The 14,262-nt window shown below is 38.1% G+C and overlaps 1 protein-coding gene across 11 annotated transcripts in view; it reads right to left on the bottom strand.

Annotated features, from left to right (window-relative positions):
- Nucleotides 1-3,264, bottom strand: part of ARB2A (ARB2 cotranscriptional regulator A) — a 432,252-nt gene extending 428,988 nt beyond the window's left edge. For 10 of the 11 annotated variants that reach the window (XM_082458183.1, XM_082458180.1, XM_082458190.1 and 7 more), the window contains exon 1: nucleotides 3,109-3,248. The gene's annotated coding sequence lies outside the window, so the exon portion shown is untranslated. Of the gene's footprint in view, nucleotides 1-3,108 lie in introns of all 11 variants that reach the window. The other variant, XM_082458182.1, reaches the window with a different exon arrangement.
- Between the last annotated feature and the right edge of the window lie 10,998 nt (nucleotides 3,265-14,262).

Below are 14,262 nucleotides of genomic sequence, written 5' to 3'. Positions count from 1 at the left end.
GATCTACTTCACAGCCACAGTCAGCCAAATGATACACTCCTTTCCTTCCAAATAAAAAGAAAAAAGAATCAAAGCAGGTGGGGATGATCTTTGGCTTTTCAGAACTCTTTTCATCACAGTCTGATACCCAGAGGTTCATTCATTGTTACAAAAGATGCTTTATGGTTTCTTTTACTTCTAAGTTTGGAGTTACTGCAGATACTTGGTCTATAGACAATTTAAGTTTTTACAACTACAGTATTTTAGGGTTAAAAAAGTAACAGAAGACAAGGTGGCTGCTTTCTTAACCCTTAAAAAATTTACTCAAAAAAACCTACAAAATTTTCTATTAAGATCAGACCTTAAGGGGAGTTCCTTGGTGGTCTAGTGGTTAGGATTCTGGGCTTCCACTGCCATGGCCCGGGTTCAATCCCTGGGAACTGAGATCCCACAAGCCATGTGGCACAGCCAAAAAAAAAAAAAAAAAAAAATCAGATCTTAAATGAATAGTGCTCCAAAGAAGATATACATATGGCCAAAAAGCATATGAAAAGATGCTTAATATCACCAACCAGTAGGGAAGTCAAAACCACTGAGATACTACTTCACACCCATTAGGATGGCTATTATTAAAAAAAAAAAATAAGAGAGAAAATGTGCTTGGTGAGGACGTGGAGGAGTGCTGGTGACGATGCAGAGAAAATGGAGCCTCCATGCATTGCCAGTAGGAATGTAAAATAGTGTAGCCATTGTTGTTAATAATATGTCAATACTTAAAAAAATAAACATAGAATTAACACGTGATCCAGCACTTCCACTTCTGGGTATATAACCAAAAGAAATTAAAGCAGAAGACTCAAACAGATATCTGCACACTCATGTTCATAGCAGCATTATTCAAAATAGCCCAAAGGTGGAAGCAACCCCAGCATTCACAGACAAATGAATGGATAAACAAATTGCAGTCTATATATACAATGGAATATTATTCAGTCTTAAAAAGGAAGAACATTTTAACATATGCTACAACATACATGAACCTTGAAGACACTATGCTAAGCAAAATAAGCCAGTGACAAAAGGACAAATGTCGTTATGATTCCACTTATATGAGGTATCTAGAGCAGAAACAGAAAATTCATAGAGAAAGTAGACTAGTGGTCGCCCAGTGCTGAGGAGAGAGGAGAATGGGGAGTTAATGTTTAATGGGTACGGAGTTTCAGTTGGGAAAGATGAAAAGATCTGGAAATAGATGGTAGTGACAGCTGCATAACAATGTGAATGTACTTAATTCCACTGAAATGTACACTTAAAAAAGGTTAAAATGACTAATTTTGTTGTGTATATTTTACCACAATTTAAAAAAAAAAAGAATGAAAAGTAAAGTTGACATAAGTTAGCTAATTTCACTTGCTACTTAGTTATCCACGGCCACTGTACAAACCCAATCTGACCCTAAAACAGACAGCTCAAGTTATGTTCAACTGAGTAAATAGTGCTTAATTTTGTTTGCAGTAATGAAAAGCTTGGAAACATCTCTACATATCTGAAGACATCAGATTATCCTCATAGAGGTCTGCCTGGGAAAGCTGAGAAAAACAGGCTGTCAACAAAAAAGATCTCTCAGGCTCACACAAAACACTGAGTAAATATTCTTGAGATTTTTAAACACTGACGCCTCCATGCCTATATCCTTGCTATTCCAAGATATACCAAATACATTCCTGCCTCAGGGCCTTTTCCTAGCCTAAAACACATACCCACATACCTGCAGAGCTCACTCTCTGATTTCATTCAGATCTCTACTCAAAAGTCCTCTTATCAGAGAGGCAGGTTTGACCACCCTATTTAAAACAGCATCCGCCATCATTCTCTCTCCCCTCAACGTGCTTTATTTTTCTTCATAGCCCTTATCACTACCTGATATACCTACTTGCTAACTATCCTTCTCTATCCGCTACAGTGTAAATTTCAGAACAAAGACCGCCCATTTTGTTCACTATTGGAAGCCCAGCAACTATAATACCACCTGGCACACTGAAGATGGCCCATAAATACCTGTTAATGGAATGAGTGGGTGCATGGTTACGGTTTCATAGGTCATGCTGCCCTCTTGGCATTGGTGCTATTCTACCATTTACCAGCTTCACACAACAGCCACTGCTTCTAAGCCCTCCAGAGCATTGCCGGCTTAAGTGGAAGGAACACTTAAAGAGTCAGATAGAAGCCTGGTACCAGTATGTCAAAAAACTGCTCCTTGGCTTATTTTCTAAATACATCAAATGAATACAGTATATCTGTCCCTCACAATGAGGGATAAAAAACAAGCACGAAGAATACACCTCTAACACCGCTTTAAGACAAAAAGATACCGTGGATTGCATCACATTTCACCTGTTTTGATAAACGGTACAAGGCACTCGCTAGCCTGAAAACCAAAGGATTTTCCCTCTGCAACTTTTCAGAGGATTTGGGGAAACAGACAAAGGCAACAAGACTGTCAATAAATATAGCCAGACATTAAGTAACCAATTACTTGGCATAACAAATACACACTCTGGAGCACTAGAAGAATATGTTAACTCTCTGGATGAGGGAAAGAGAAGACTGCCTCCAAAATATACCTAACTTTATTTCAAAGTCAAAAGTATTCAATTAAGAATTCATCCCAGTGAAATGTCCCACCAGCGCCCATGCATGTTACAAGTTTGGGGAGCATTTTATAACTGCACTTTAATCTTCTGTCTACAGCGAATGTCTTCTGGTAAAGGTTTGGCAGGTGATGATCATTTTCGTAGAAAAATCTTCAACCAGAGAACCACCAAACCTCCCCACCTGAGAAAGCTTAGAAAGGCCCATTACGCTACAGTCTCCTGGCTCCCAGAACCCCAAACGTCCAAGAGTAAGGCGACTCATCCAGGGAACACACGTGTCCTGCCCCGCCTCGGAAGTAGAAATGGCAGGTGTAAGCTGCCCATCAGCGGGCTCCTGGACACAGGGCAGAAGTGTCCGCAGGAAACGCGGCGCCAGCGACCCCCGCCCGAGACGAACCAAGGCCAGCCTCTTCCTCTGATTCCGGCCCAGGCCTGCCGCCCCCGGAGCTCACAACCCGGCAAACGCAGGTCCTACCTGAGCTCTGCCCCCAGCTACAGGGCTGTGGGGGGAGGCGGGAGGAGGCGTGGCCTTCCAGCTCGCCAGCCGAACTCCCTCGTGCGGTTGTTACGACTTTCCCTCTCCGGATCCGCGCCCCGAACAAGTTCCAGTTGCACTTCCGGGGTCCGCAGGAGACTGAAACGTCATTGCGCACACAGCGGCGGCGGCCGCGACAAGCCGGAAGGAGGCGGGGCGTGGTCGCTGGGTTGGTGCTTGTGGCGGTAGGTGGGTAGGGAGAGAGAGGCGTGCGGGTGGGAAGGATTATCCTGTTATATCCCTGTGGGCTCTCTTCGCCTTTCCTTCGCCCTTTCTTCTGAAGTAAGGGACACCCCTTCCTGGGTAACTTCAGAGTATGGGGCCACCGTGAAGCCTCGTTCTCCAAGCGGAGTTTAAAAACTGTTGGGAGAGTGCCCATGCCACTAATTGCCCACTCTCCCACACATGGTTTATCCCGCTTCACCTGGTCCCTTCAACGCCAGAAAAGACGGGGTGGAAAAGTCTAGATTTAGAAGATTAAATTTACCTGTAAATTATGACTTACGTGAAGTAGGTACTCATTTTCTTATCTCCTGACTGCTAATAGGATAGATTGGGAACAGCTGTGTAAAGCTAGGATCGCATCGCTAACAGTGGGTTGGATCTAAACTCAGCCTTGACGGTAAAAATCCCTGAGAATAAAAATTACTCATGAAAATCCCCTAAGTGGCCCACAAAGTGCAGGATACGTGATGTTTAGTATAAACTCTAGGTCTTTAATTCTTATGCACACTTGAATGTGCGACCTCTTAGCTAGTTTATATGTTTTCATGAAAAGGGAGTTTGTAGATATCTGGGCATTTAAACAATCCTGATAAATCCGAGGGGCAACACTTTGTTTTCATCTTGCTTAACCATTCACCAGCATTTGACACAGTTCATCACATCCTCCTTTTTGAAACTTGAAACGCTTTCTTCATTTGACTTTTGTGAACTCACAGAGCTCTTTTGATTCTTCTTTGCTAGACTCTGCCTCATTTCTTAGTGTGTCCCAGCTCTCTTCCCCTCTTTAGCCACCTTTATTCCCCAGGTAATCTCATTCTTTCCTTCACTGTCTTTTATATAGCATCACTATGCTGATGGCTTCCAAATATCCATTTACAGCCATGATATCTTTGATTTCTATGCTAAAGTATCTAACTTCTTAGTCAACATATCTACTAGGATATTTAACATGCATTTCAAACTATTTTCTGTCTCCAAAACCTGTTTCCCTCTTCCTGTTGCATATCTTTACATCTCAGTAGATGGCATATTGATTCTTAGAATTGTTCAGGTCATAGTTTGATTCTTCTTTCCCTCAAGTTTCACATCCAGTCAGTCCCTCAGCAAAATCTATCAGCTCTTTTCAAAAGGTATCCTAAATCTAACCAGTTCTCACCACCTCTACAACTACTATGCTAGTCCTCACTGGATGCTCTAATTGTTTCTTAATTGTTCTACATGCTTCTGTTCTTACTTCTCTACAATCTAGTCTCCACTTGTAATAGATGAATTGCCAGAAGCTCTCTGTGGACTACTTTAGGCATTAAAACTCATGGACTAATTTGAGAATTAAAACTCCAAGTGGTTCCATTGCTTGGGGGGGGGCACACTTTTGTGACTGCTACCTCCAGGAGACCTACCAGCTTCTCACTTTGAAAATCAGATAAAAATTCTCTTTTGACAGTGAGAGAAGAAAAGTGAGCATTTTGAAATATACCCAGAGCTCTCTATTTTCCTTAATAAAATCTGCCTCTAAGGGAAACTATTTTACCAGAGCCTAACCAACTGGGGGGTTACCAACCTAGTGGAATGAAAATACTCAACTCCAGACCACTCTAGCCTTTGAAGTGGAAGGAAAGTGAACAACATGCAGAAACAAGGGGACAGTAAGCAGAGAGATGAAACCATTGAGAAGGAATCAAAATGACATGCTGGAAATCCAAAACACAGGAACTGAAATGAAAAACACCTTTGGTAGGCACATAAGTAGACTGGACACAACCAAGGAAGGAATCTAGATTGAGGATATGTCAATAGAAACTTCCAAAACTGAAAAGAAAAAAGAATGAAAAAGATGAAACAATATCCAAGAAAAGTGGGAAAATTACAAAAAGTTTAGCATATGCATAATGGGAATGCTAGAAGGAGAAGAGAGAAAAGGAACAAAGGAACTATTTGAAGTAAGGACAGAATTTTCCAAAATTAATGACAGATTAAAACCCACAGATCCAGGAAGCTTAGAGGACTCTAAACTGGATAAATACTAAAAAAAATTACACTTGGGCATATATAATCAAACAGCAGAATATGAAAGGCTATGAGAAAATCTTGAAAGAGGTCAGAGGGGAGAAAACAACCAATGTTGCCTACAGAGAAAAAATAAGATATGAATTACATTGAACTTTTCTTCAGAAACTATGCAAAAAGAAAATGGAATGATATATTTAAAGTCTTGAAGACCTAGAATTTGATATCCAGTGAAATTATCCTTAGAAAATAGAGGAAAAATAAAGTCTTTCTCAGACAAACAAAATTGAGGGAAATTGTCACCAGTGGACTTGCCCTGCAAGAAATGTTAAATAGAAGTTCTTCAAAGAGATAGAAATGTTATACATCAGAAATTTGGATCTACATGAAGAAAGAGTTTTTGAGAAGGAATAAATGAAGGTAAAATATTTTTTAAAACTTTTCTTAATTGATGTAACAGATAACACTTCAAAATAATACCAACATTGTGTTCTTTGATTATAGCTTATGGGTAAGTGAGATGAATGAGAGCAGTGTTATAAAGGACAGGAGGGAGAAATTGAAAATACTTTGTACTTTCACTACCCATGAAGCATTATAGTGTTATTTGAAAGTGGACTTAGGTAAGTTGTAAATGTATATTGCAAATTCTAAGGCAACCATTTTAGAACATCCAAAAAAAAAAAGTTTTAATTGGTGTCTTAAGAGAGGATGGAAACTGGAATCATATAAAATGTTCAATTAAAATCAGAGAAGGCAAAAAAAGTGTGGAAGACCAAAAAAAAAAAGAAGAAGAAAGAATGAATGAAGAGAAGCAACGAATAGAAAACATTTAAAGTGATTTAGATCATATTGGATTTTTAAATAACTAAGATTGAGACATTCCAAAATTATCCTAATGTAAACAGAAAAGCCATAATGCATGCCTAGCTTATAATCTAGGGGTAGGGAAAAAGATCTGACAAAGAGGGTTTAGATTGTAGTATTACAAGAAAAAGTAGGATTTCTGCTTATTTCCCCCACCCCCAAGCACTACATATTCGATATATGTCATATTATGACATATATGTGTGTGTATGTATAGATATATATAAATAAGAGAAACTATGAATTTTAAAACAGTATGTCAATTATGTAAAAATCATGTTTTCAAGCTTGAAATGGTACTTCCTCATTGGAATATTAGGACTAATTCTTCAATCTCTTCTTGGTACTTTTATGAACTTTGCCTTCCAGTTTATATCTCAATTCTCAACTCTTTTATTCCTAGTTCTCCACAATTACTTCTTTAAGCACAAAATTTACTCTTAACTCTTCTTCATTCTAATCCTCTTATACACTGACGTCTGTATTGTGGGCAACCTGATTATTCCCAAATACCCTCAGAAACTTATTCCGCCTCCCAATGTTCACTGAAACTTGATATACTTAATGTTGAATATGGTCAGTGGGCTTTTAAGATATATTCCCACATCCTTATAATGAGCTTTCTTTCTTACACATACACACACACACACACACACACACACACACACACACACACACTACATTCCTGTAGTAAATCTGAGCTGTGAGTACAACTATATGATGAGTTGTGTGAGTTCTCCTAAGAGAGAGAGAAAAGACAAGTAATAGAGACTGATCCCAAGCTAACTCGTTGTTGGAATCATTAGGACTTAAAGAGCTATAATTATATAACTATACTTAATGACTTAAAGGAAAAGAATACTCACATTGAATGAAAATACAGGAATTCTTAGCAGAGACGTAAAATTTATAATAAAGAACCAAATGGAAATTCTATTACAAAACAACAAAATATCTGAAATTTTTAAAAATTCACTTAATGGGCTTAACAGCATAATGGAGATTGTGAAGATAGAGTCAGTGAACTTGGACATACATAACACAAAAATAGCATACCTATGCACAAGAAAGTCAAACTTCTGTGAACCAACAATAAAGAGGAAATCTTAAAAGCCGCAGGAATAAAATGACACATTCATATAGGAGAACAGTGATCCAAATGATCAGAACTTGGGTCTTCTCATCAAAAACAGTGGCAGCCAGAAGAGAGTGGATCGTTTTTGAAGTGCTGAAAGAAAAAGACAGTCAATCCAGAATTCTGTATCTAGTGAAATATCCTTCAAGAGTGGTGAAATAAAAAGTTTTAGGTAAAAGGCTTTATCACAAGCAGATCTGCACTACAAGAAATGCTAAAGGAAGGGAAATAAAATCAAATGGCAATTCAAATCTTCAGGAAGAAAGAGCATTAAAGGTAGCAAGTATCTCAGTAAATATACATTTTACCTCTTAATTTCATTAAAATACATATAACTGTTTAAAACAAAAATTATGACATTGTCTAGTAAGGCTTATTATATCTTTTGATATAGTACATATGAAAGCTAGCTATACCATAAAGGGCAGGGTGGGGTAAGTAGTGAATGTACCTTTATACTCTATAGAAAGTTAAGGATATATGTTTTAATACTTAGAATAACCACTGAAAGAAATGCAAAGAAATGTAAAAAGCCAATAGATAAATTTAAATGTATAAGAATATTCACAGCAGTTTATTTACAATAGCCCCAAACTATAAATAATCCAGGTGTCCATCAGATAATGGCATAAACAAATTTTTGTATATTCATGCAATAGGCTACTAAACAATGGAAAGGAACAAGCCACTAATACCTGGAACAACATGAATGAACCTCAAAACATTAAGGTGAGTGAAAGAAGCCTTGCACACAAAAAAGGTATGCAGTGTTATAATTTCATTTATATGAAATTCTAGAACAGGCAAAACTAATCTATGGTGGAAAAACTAGATCAAAAACACTAAGTTTGGAAGATACCTGGCTTGTTCAAACAGTTCTAAGGAGGCCAAAGTGGCTGGAAAGAAGAAAACAAGAGTAGTAGAAGAGGAAAGAGGGATGTGTGAATGAGGGTTCATGTAGGCTATTGTTAAGACTTTTTACTCTGAATGAAAAGGGGAGTCACTGTAAGTAGAGACAAGACACTATCTGATTTTAAAAGGGTCTCTGGCTGCTTTAAGAATTGACTATAAGGGGTCAGTATAGAACTAGGTAGACAGTTTGGGAGACTGTTTTGTTCATCTAGATGAACAGTGATGGTGGCTTGGACTCAATAAGTTTTAGCTGTTAATGTTATTTAAATTCAAGATAGGTTTTTCATCATTGAATTTTTAAAAATATTCAGATATATTTAATTTTCAAGAAATATTTCTTATTTTCTGATTGCTTATTTTACATAGTAGTATGTCCTTTTATGTTTACAATATCATCCGAAAATTCTTTTCTTCTGTTTCCTCAACCATCTCTCTTTCCTCTAAGGTTGGTTGTTCTGTTTATTGTCATCCTTGTCTTTGATTGATTTTCTGCGACTATCTGGTGATCCCTGATTTTCTGTTTAAGTCTTTGTAAAATGGGTTATGTTGATTACTTTAGAGGTAACTAGAATGTTTTTCCTTCCAATATTTTATCATGAATATATACAAACATAAAGAAAGTTAAAATAATAGTACAGTGGACACGTGTCCCCACTACCTAGACCCTCCTGTTAACATTTTATTATACTGTACTAGCTTTGTCACATAACTGTTTACATATTCATCTTCTATTGAGCCATTGATTTATCTTTTTTTAAAAAAAAGCATTTCAAAGTAAATTATGGCATTAATTTTTCCTGTAGTTGTGTAAGTGGAGGTTTTCTAAACAGGAGGGAAAAATGAGGCTCTCAGTCAGTAGATAGGGCTTTTCCTAGTCACAATTACCTTAAGGATGTAAGGGTGGAAAATAGAAAGGTAAGCTGAAGTCTCTCACAGTTATTAAACTAAGAAGGGTTTTATTCTTGTGGAGGAGAATTTCCCTCCTGGTCCGTCTTTCTGTGTCCCTCCCCCCAACCCCCAGTCAATTTTGTGCCTTTTTCAGAGGAACAGTGTAACCTCAAGCTTTGCTATGTGATATTTTTCTGCTATATCATTTATTTGTTAAGATGTTAAGATTTAGCTGTTTGTGATTTTTAAAACCCAAATAACAGCAGTTTAAGCAAGATAGAAGTTTATTTCTCACACACATAAGTGTAGGTACCCCAGGACTAGTTTTCCAATCATCAGTGACCCAGGTTTCTACATTTTTGTGGTTCTGTCGAGCTCAATATGTGCCATCTACAACTGATGAAAGTGGCTGCTCTAACTCTGGACATTATGCTCACCTTCCAGCCAGAAGGAAGAGTCCTTTAAGAATTTCCCAGCCAGAAGTTGCTCACACCATTTTTGTTTATATCTTATATGTCAGTACTTAGACATACAGTCACACATAACTACTAATGATAGATTGAAATCATAATGGAGTAATCACAGTTTGGGCACACAAAATGGAGTCAGGTGGCCATTGAGGATATGGTCTCTGGTCTCTGCATCACTGAGAGCTTGAACTTTCTTTGAAATGTTCCAGGCCCAAGGACACCACCAGTCATATTCAGAACAACACTTGCCAGCTGCAACCTTATCGTCTCAAGGTCTCCCTTTGTAACTGTGCAACCATTTCAGACCCCAACCAATCCATGCTTACCAAGCACCCTCACTTCTTGCCAGCTCTAATCATAATTCTTGAAAAACAGCTCATATAATTAACTGTGGCCTTGCAACTTTTTGCCTTTATAAGCCTCTCCCATTTTGTAGTCTGGTAGAACACAATTCAAGTGTTTGTTGAATCTGTGTCTCCCAGGCTGCAGTCTTTATTTCAATCAGGTCTCCATTTCTGAATCTTTGGTTAACACTACCTGCTATTAAGTACTAGGAAATGTGATGTTGATTCAAGGTGACCATGTGCTTCACAAGACAAAAGGGAGAATGGATGTTGCAGGTACAGCTAGCAGTCTTTGTTTTAGACCTCAACATCCATATTATTTCCAGGAAGACATTTCCCAGGCAGATCGCTCACTTTCTATAGGAAGCCATTCTCAGCATATTAGCCTGAGGCAAAAGATTGTAGCCAAACCGTATCAGAGCCCAAGTTGTGTCTGTTCAGCTGACCTGTCTTGAACCGGCGCTTCCCTCAGTGCTTTTCAAAGTGCTGTGGAATTACTTTAGGGATATTATGAGAAAGCAGATAGATACTGTCTAAATAACCTTCTTAACCTTCATATCTCTTTTATGTTTTGGGTTTCCTGGAATAAGAATTCATTGGAAGAAAGCATTACTCTGTGGAAGTTTGAAAGCCGTTATCAGTATTCTCTGCCGATAGCAAAGGCTCTTTAGTTGGCAACTATCAGAGCAAATTCTGTCTCTCCACTCTGTGGTCCTAGGACCACTGTAGCCACCAGGGAACAGTTCAACTGAAATGACCCATCAACTCCATTCCTGTTGTTATCCTTAAAACTTCCTGGCACAGCATCAGATACCTGTATGAAGGAAAAGCTTCTTCAGCCCCTCTCTATTTGGCTTCAAGGTAACCAATTCAGCTTGTAGATTTTATTGCCTAAGGTAAAACATCCTAAGCCTGTGTACCTCTTAACTGTACCAATGCTTACCAGGTTAGAGCTAAAAACAGTATACAGCACAACACAATTCATATGTGCGGTAACTTTATTTTCTATAAATGATCTCATCTTGTTCTATAGCTCTTAATTTTGCTAAGGTAAATTTTACCAGGTAAAGTTAACCTTTTCCAATTAAAAATTTTTCTCTGCTAAATGTTTACTCAATCCAATGAATAAACTTTCCATGAGGAATATAAATCATCTGACAGTTGGCCCCCTTTGTACATCTTAATTCTTGAGATTAGTGTTGGGTGTAGGGGAAACTTATGTGTCCTTATGGATGTGGGGCAAGAAGCCTCTGTCCCTGTGCTGGGTTCTTGTTAGAACCCAAAGGACATTGAGGTTAAAAAAAAAAAGTCATTGAGGTGACTTTTCTCCTCTCCTGTTATTGGGATTCCTACAGTAGGGTACATTGAGGTATGGGCTGGTCTGTCTCATCTGGTATTTTGGCCATTGTCTTAGTGTTCCTCACTACTCTCCAGCAGCACGGCCATTTGCCTCTAGTTATGAGGGGCCTTCAATCTGTGGTCTTTGTCTCATGACACCAATCCTGGGACTGAAAAACTCATAGATGGAATGTTTCCAACAATACATTTCAATTGTATTCAAGGTGCATTATGGTTCTTAAAAAGATTAATTCTTTAAGAATATTAAATATTGCCCACTACTACTCATACCAAACAGTATCAACAAAAGATCGTAAATTCCAAGCATGAGAAAATTTGTTTGCCAAAATAGAGAACTTATATTTTTGCCAAAAAACGTATATATTTGCCAAAAAAGAGAACTTTTCTCTTTTTCTAGGAGAAAACAGGGGAATAACTTCATGTTCTTGGGAAAGGGAAAAATTTCTTAAACAGGGTGGAAAAAAAATATGAACCATAAAAGAAAAGATTGGTAAGTTGGACCACACAAAAAAATTGCCTTTCCTAGTGTGGAAACACTGCCTTATGTGCAGGGCAAAGGTGATGCGGGCTCCAGTATTTTCAATGCACCACACCTGAGATAGGTAGAGCCTTCATTCCATTAGTTGGGGGGCGGGGTGCTGGAGGAGTCCTCATCTCTTGTTTTACTTGCCAAGGACTCAGCCTCTGCACCAGGTAGTTGACGATGGGATGAAAAACGTTGAATGTTGCTCCTCACACATGTAGAAAGTTCTCAGATTGGGAATTTGGGAGAGAGGGAACCCCATGTTATTGGCTGCAGCCCTCCAGAATGGAGTCTCTGCCTTGCTTGGAGCAGAGAGGGAGAGAGCAGTGTTAGTTTAAATACCACACACTCTAGCCTTTTTTTTACCAAATTTTCATAGATTTTCTGGAATAGATGTTTCTTGATGTGCTCTTTGCCTTTTGGACCATTTTCAGATCCTTTAAATGATGTTTGTTTGCTCATTTGTTCTTTTAACTTTTCATTTCGGGAGCAGGTCAGTAGACTGTTTTACACTGTCATGCTGGAAGTCAGTACAGGGGTGCAATTTTGAACATGTGGAGTCTCAATTCATTTCTAATCTATTTTACTTTTGAGCCCATCTTTGATTCTCTATTTTTTATTTGTTATATTTCATTTATTAGTACTATGTAGTTGGGTTAAAGATGATGTGTTAAAGCTTGGACTCTGCTGTGCATTTTTTTCATTGATGTGTAATTGACATATAACATCATTAGTTTCAAGTGTACAATATAATGATTTAATTTTTGTAGATACACACAATGGAAAATTCACATATAACTTTATTTTATTTTATTTTTTTTAAAATTATTTATTTATTTATTTGTTTTTGGCTGTGTTGGGTCTTCGTTTCTGTGCGAGGGCTTTCTCTAGTTGTGGCAAGCGGGGGCCACTCTTAATTGCGGTGCGCGGGCCTCTCACTGTCGCGGTCTCTCTTGTTGCTGCGGAGCACAGGCTTCCGACGCGCAGGCTCAGTAATCGTGGCTCACGGGCCCAGTTGCTCCGCAGCATGTGGGATCTTCCCGGACCAGGGCTCAAACCCGTGTCCCCTGCATTGGCAGGCGGATTCTCAACCACTGCGCCACCAGGGAAGCCCCCACATATAACTTTATAGCTCACCCTCAGTATCCTTGATACCTAGCTGCAAATCATGTAGTGCTGTATTTACTACTGAAAAAAGTTAGTTTATAAGTGGACTCATCTGGTTCAAACACATGTACAAGGGTCAACTGTCTTGTGAAATAAACACAATAAGTCTAGTTACATCCTTCATACATAGTTACAATTTTTTTTCCTCCTGTTAAGAACTATTAAGATCTACTATCTTAGCAACTTTCAAATATGCAATACAGAATTATTAACAATAGTCATCATGTTGTACATTAACTACATGCCCGTGACTTTTTAATTTTATAAGTGGAATACACTTATTTTTCTGTCAAGATGTGGAGACTTTGGGAATTCCCTGGCAGTCCAGTGGTTAGGACTCTATGCTTTCCCTGCAGGGGGCACAGGTTCAATCCCTGGCTGGGGAACTAAGATAGTGCAAGCTGCACATCACAGCCAAAAAAAAAACGATGTAGAGATTTTATTTTTGTTACTTGTGTACATACAAGTGTTCCTTTTATTTAAAAAATATTTTTATTGAAGTTAAGTTGATATATTAGTTTCAGGTGTACAGCTTATTGTTTCAGTATTTTTATAGATTATACCCTAATAAAAGTTATTACAAAATAATGGCTACTATTCCCTGTGCCGTACAATATATCCTTGTTGCTTAACTACTTTATACATAATGGTTTATATCTCTTATTCCATAAATCCATCTTGCCTCTCCCCCTTTCCTCTCCCCACTGATAACCCCTCGTTTGTTTTCTGTATCTGTCTGTTTCTGTTTTGCTACATACATTCATTTATTTTATTTTTTAGATTCCACATATAAGCAATATCATATATAGTATTTCTCTTTCTCTGTCTGACTTATTTTACTAAAAATAATATTCTGTAGTTCCATGCAGGCTGCTGCAAATGACAGAATTTCATCCTTTTTTTATGGCTGAGTAATATTCAATTGTATGTATTGATGGACACTTTAGGTTGCTTCCATATCTTGGCTATTATAAATAGTGCTTTGATGAACATTGGAGTGCATGTTATCTTTTCAGATTAGCGTTTTCATTTTTTTCTGGATATATGCCCAGGAGTGGAATTGCTGGATCATGTGGTAGTCCTATTTTTAGTTTTTTGAGAATCTTCCACACTGTTTTCCATAGTGGCTGCACCAATTTACATTCCCACCAACAGTGTAGTAAGGTTCCCTTTACTCTACTTCCTTGTCAACATTTG

Source organism: Balaenoptera physalus, assembly GCF_965194825.1.
Source record: "Balaenoptera physalus genome assembly, chromosome: 3".
NCBI lineage: Eukaryota > Metazoa > Chordata > Mammalia > Artiodactyla > Balaenopteridae > Balaenoptera > Balaenoptera physalus.
Note: the sequence above shows the minus strand (reverse complement) of the source record. Positions and strands in the feature narration are given on the sequence as shown.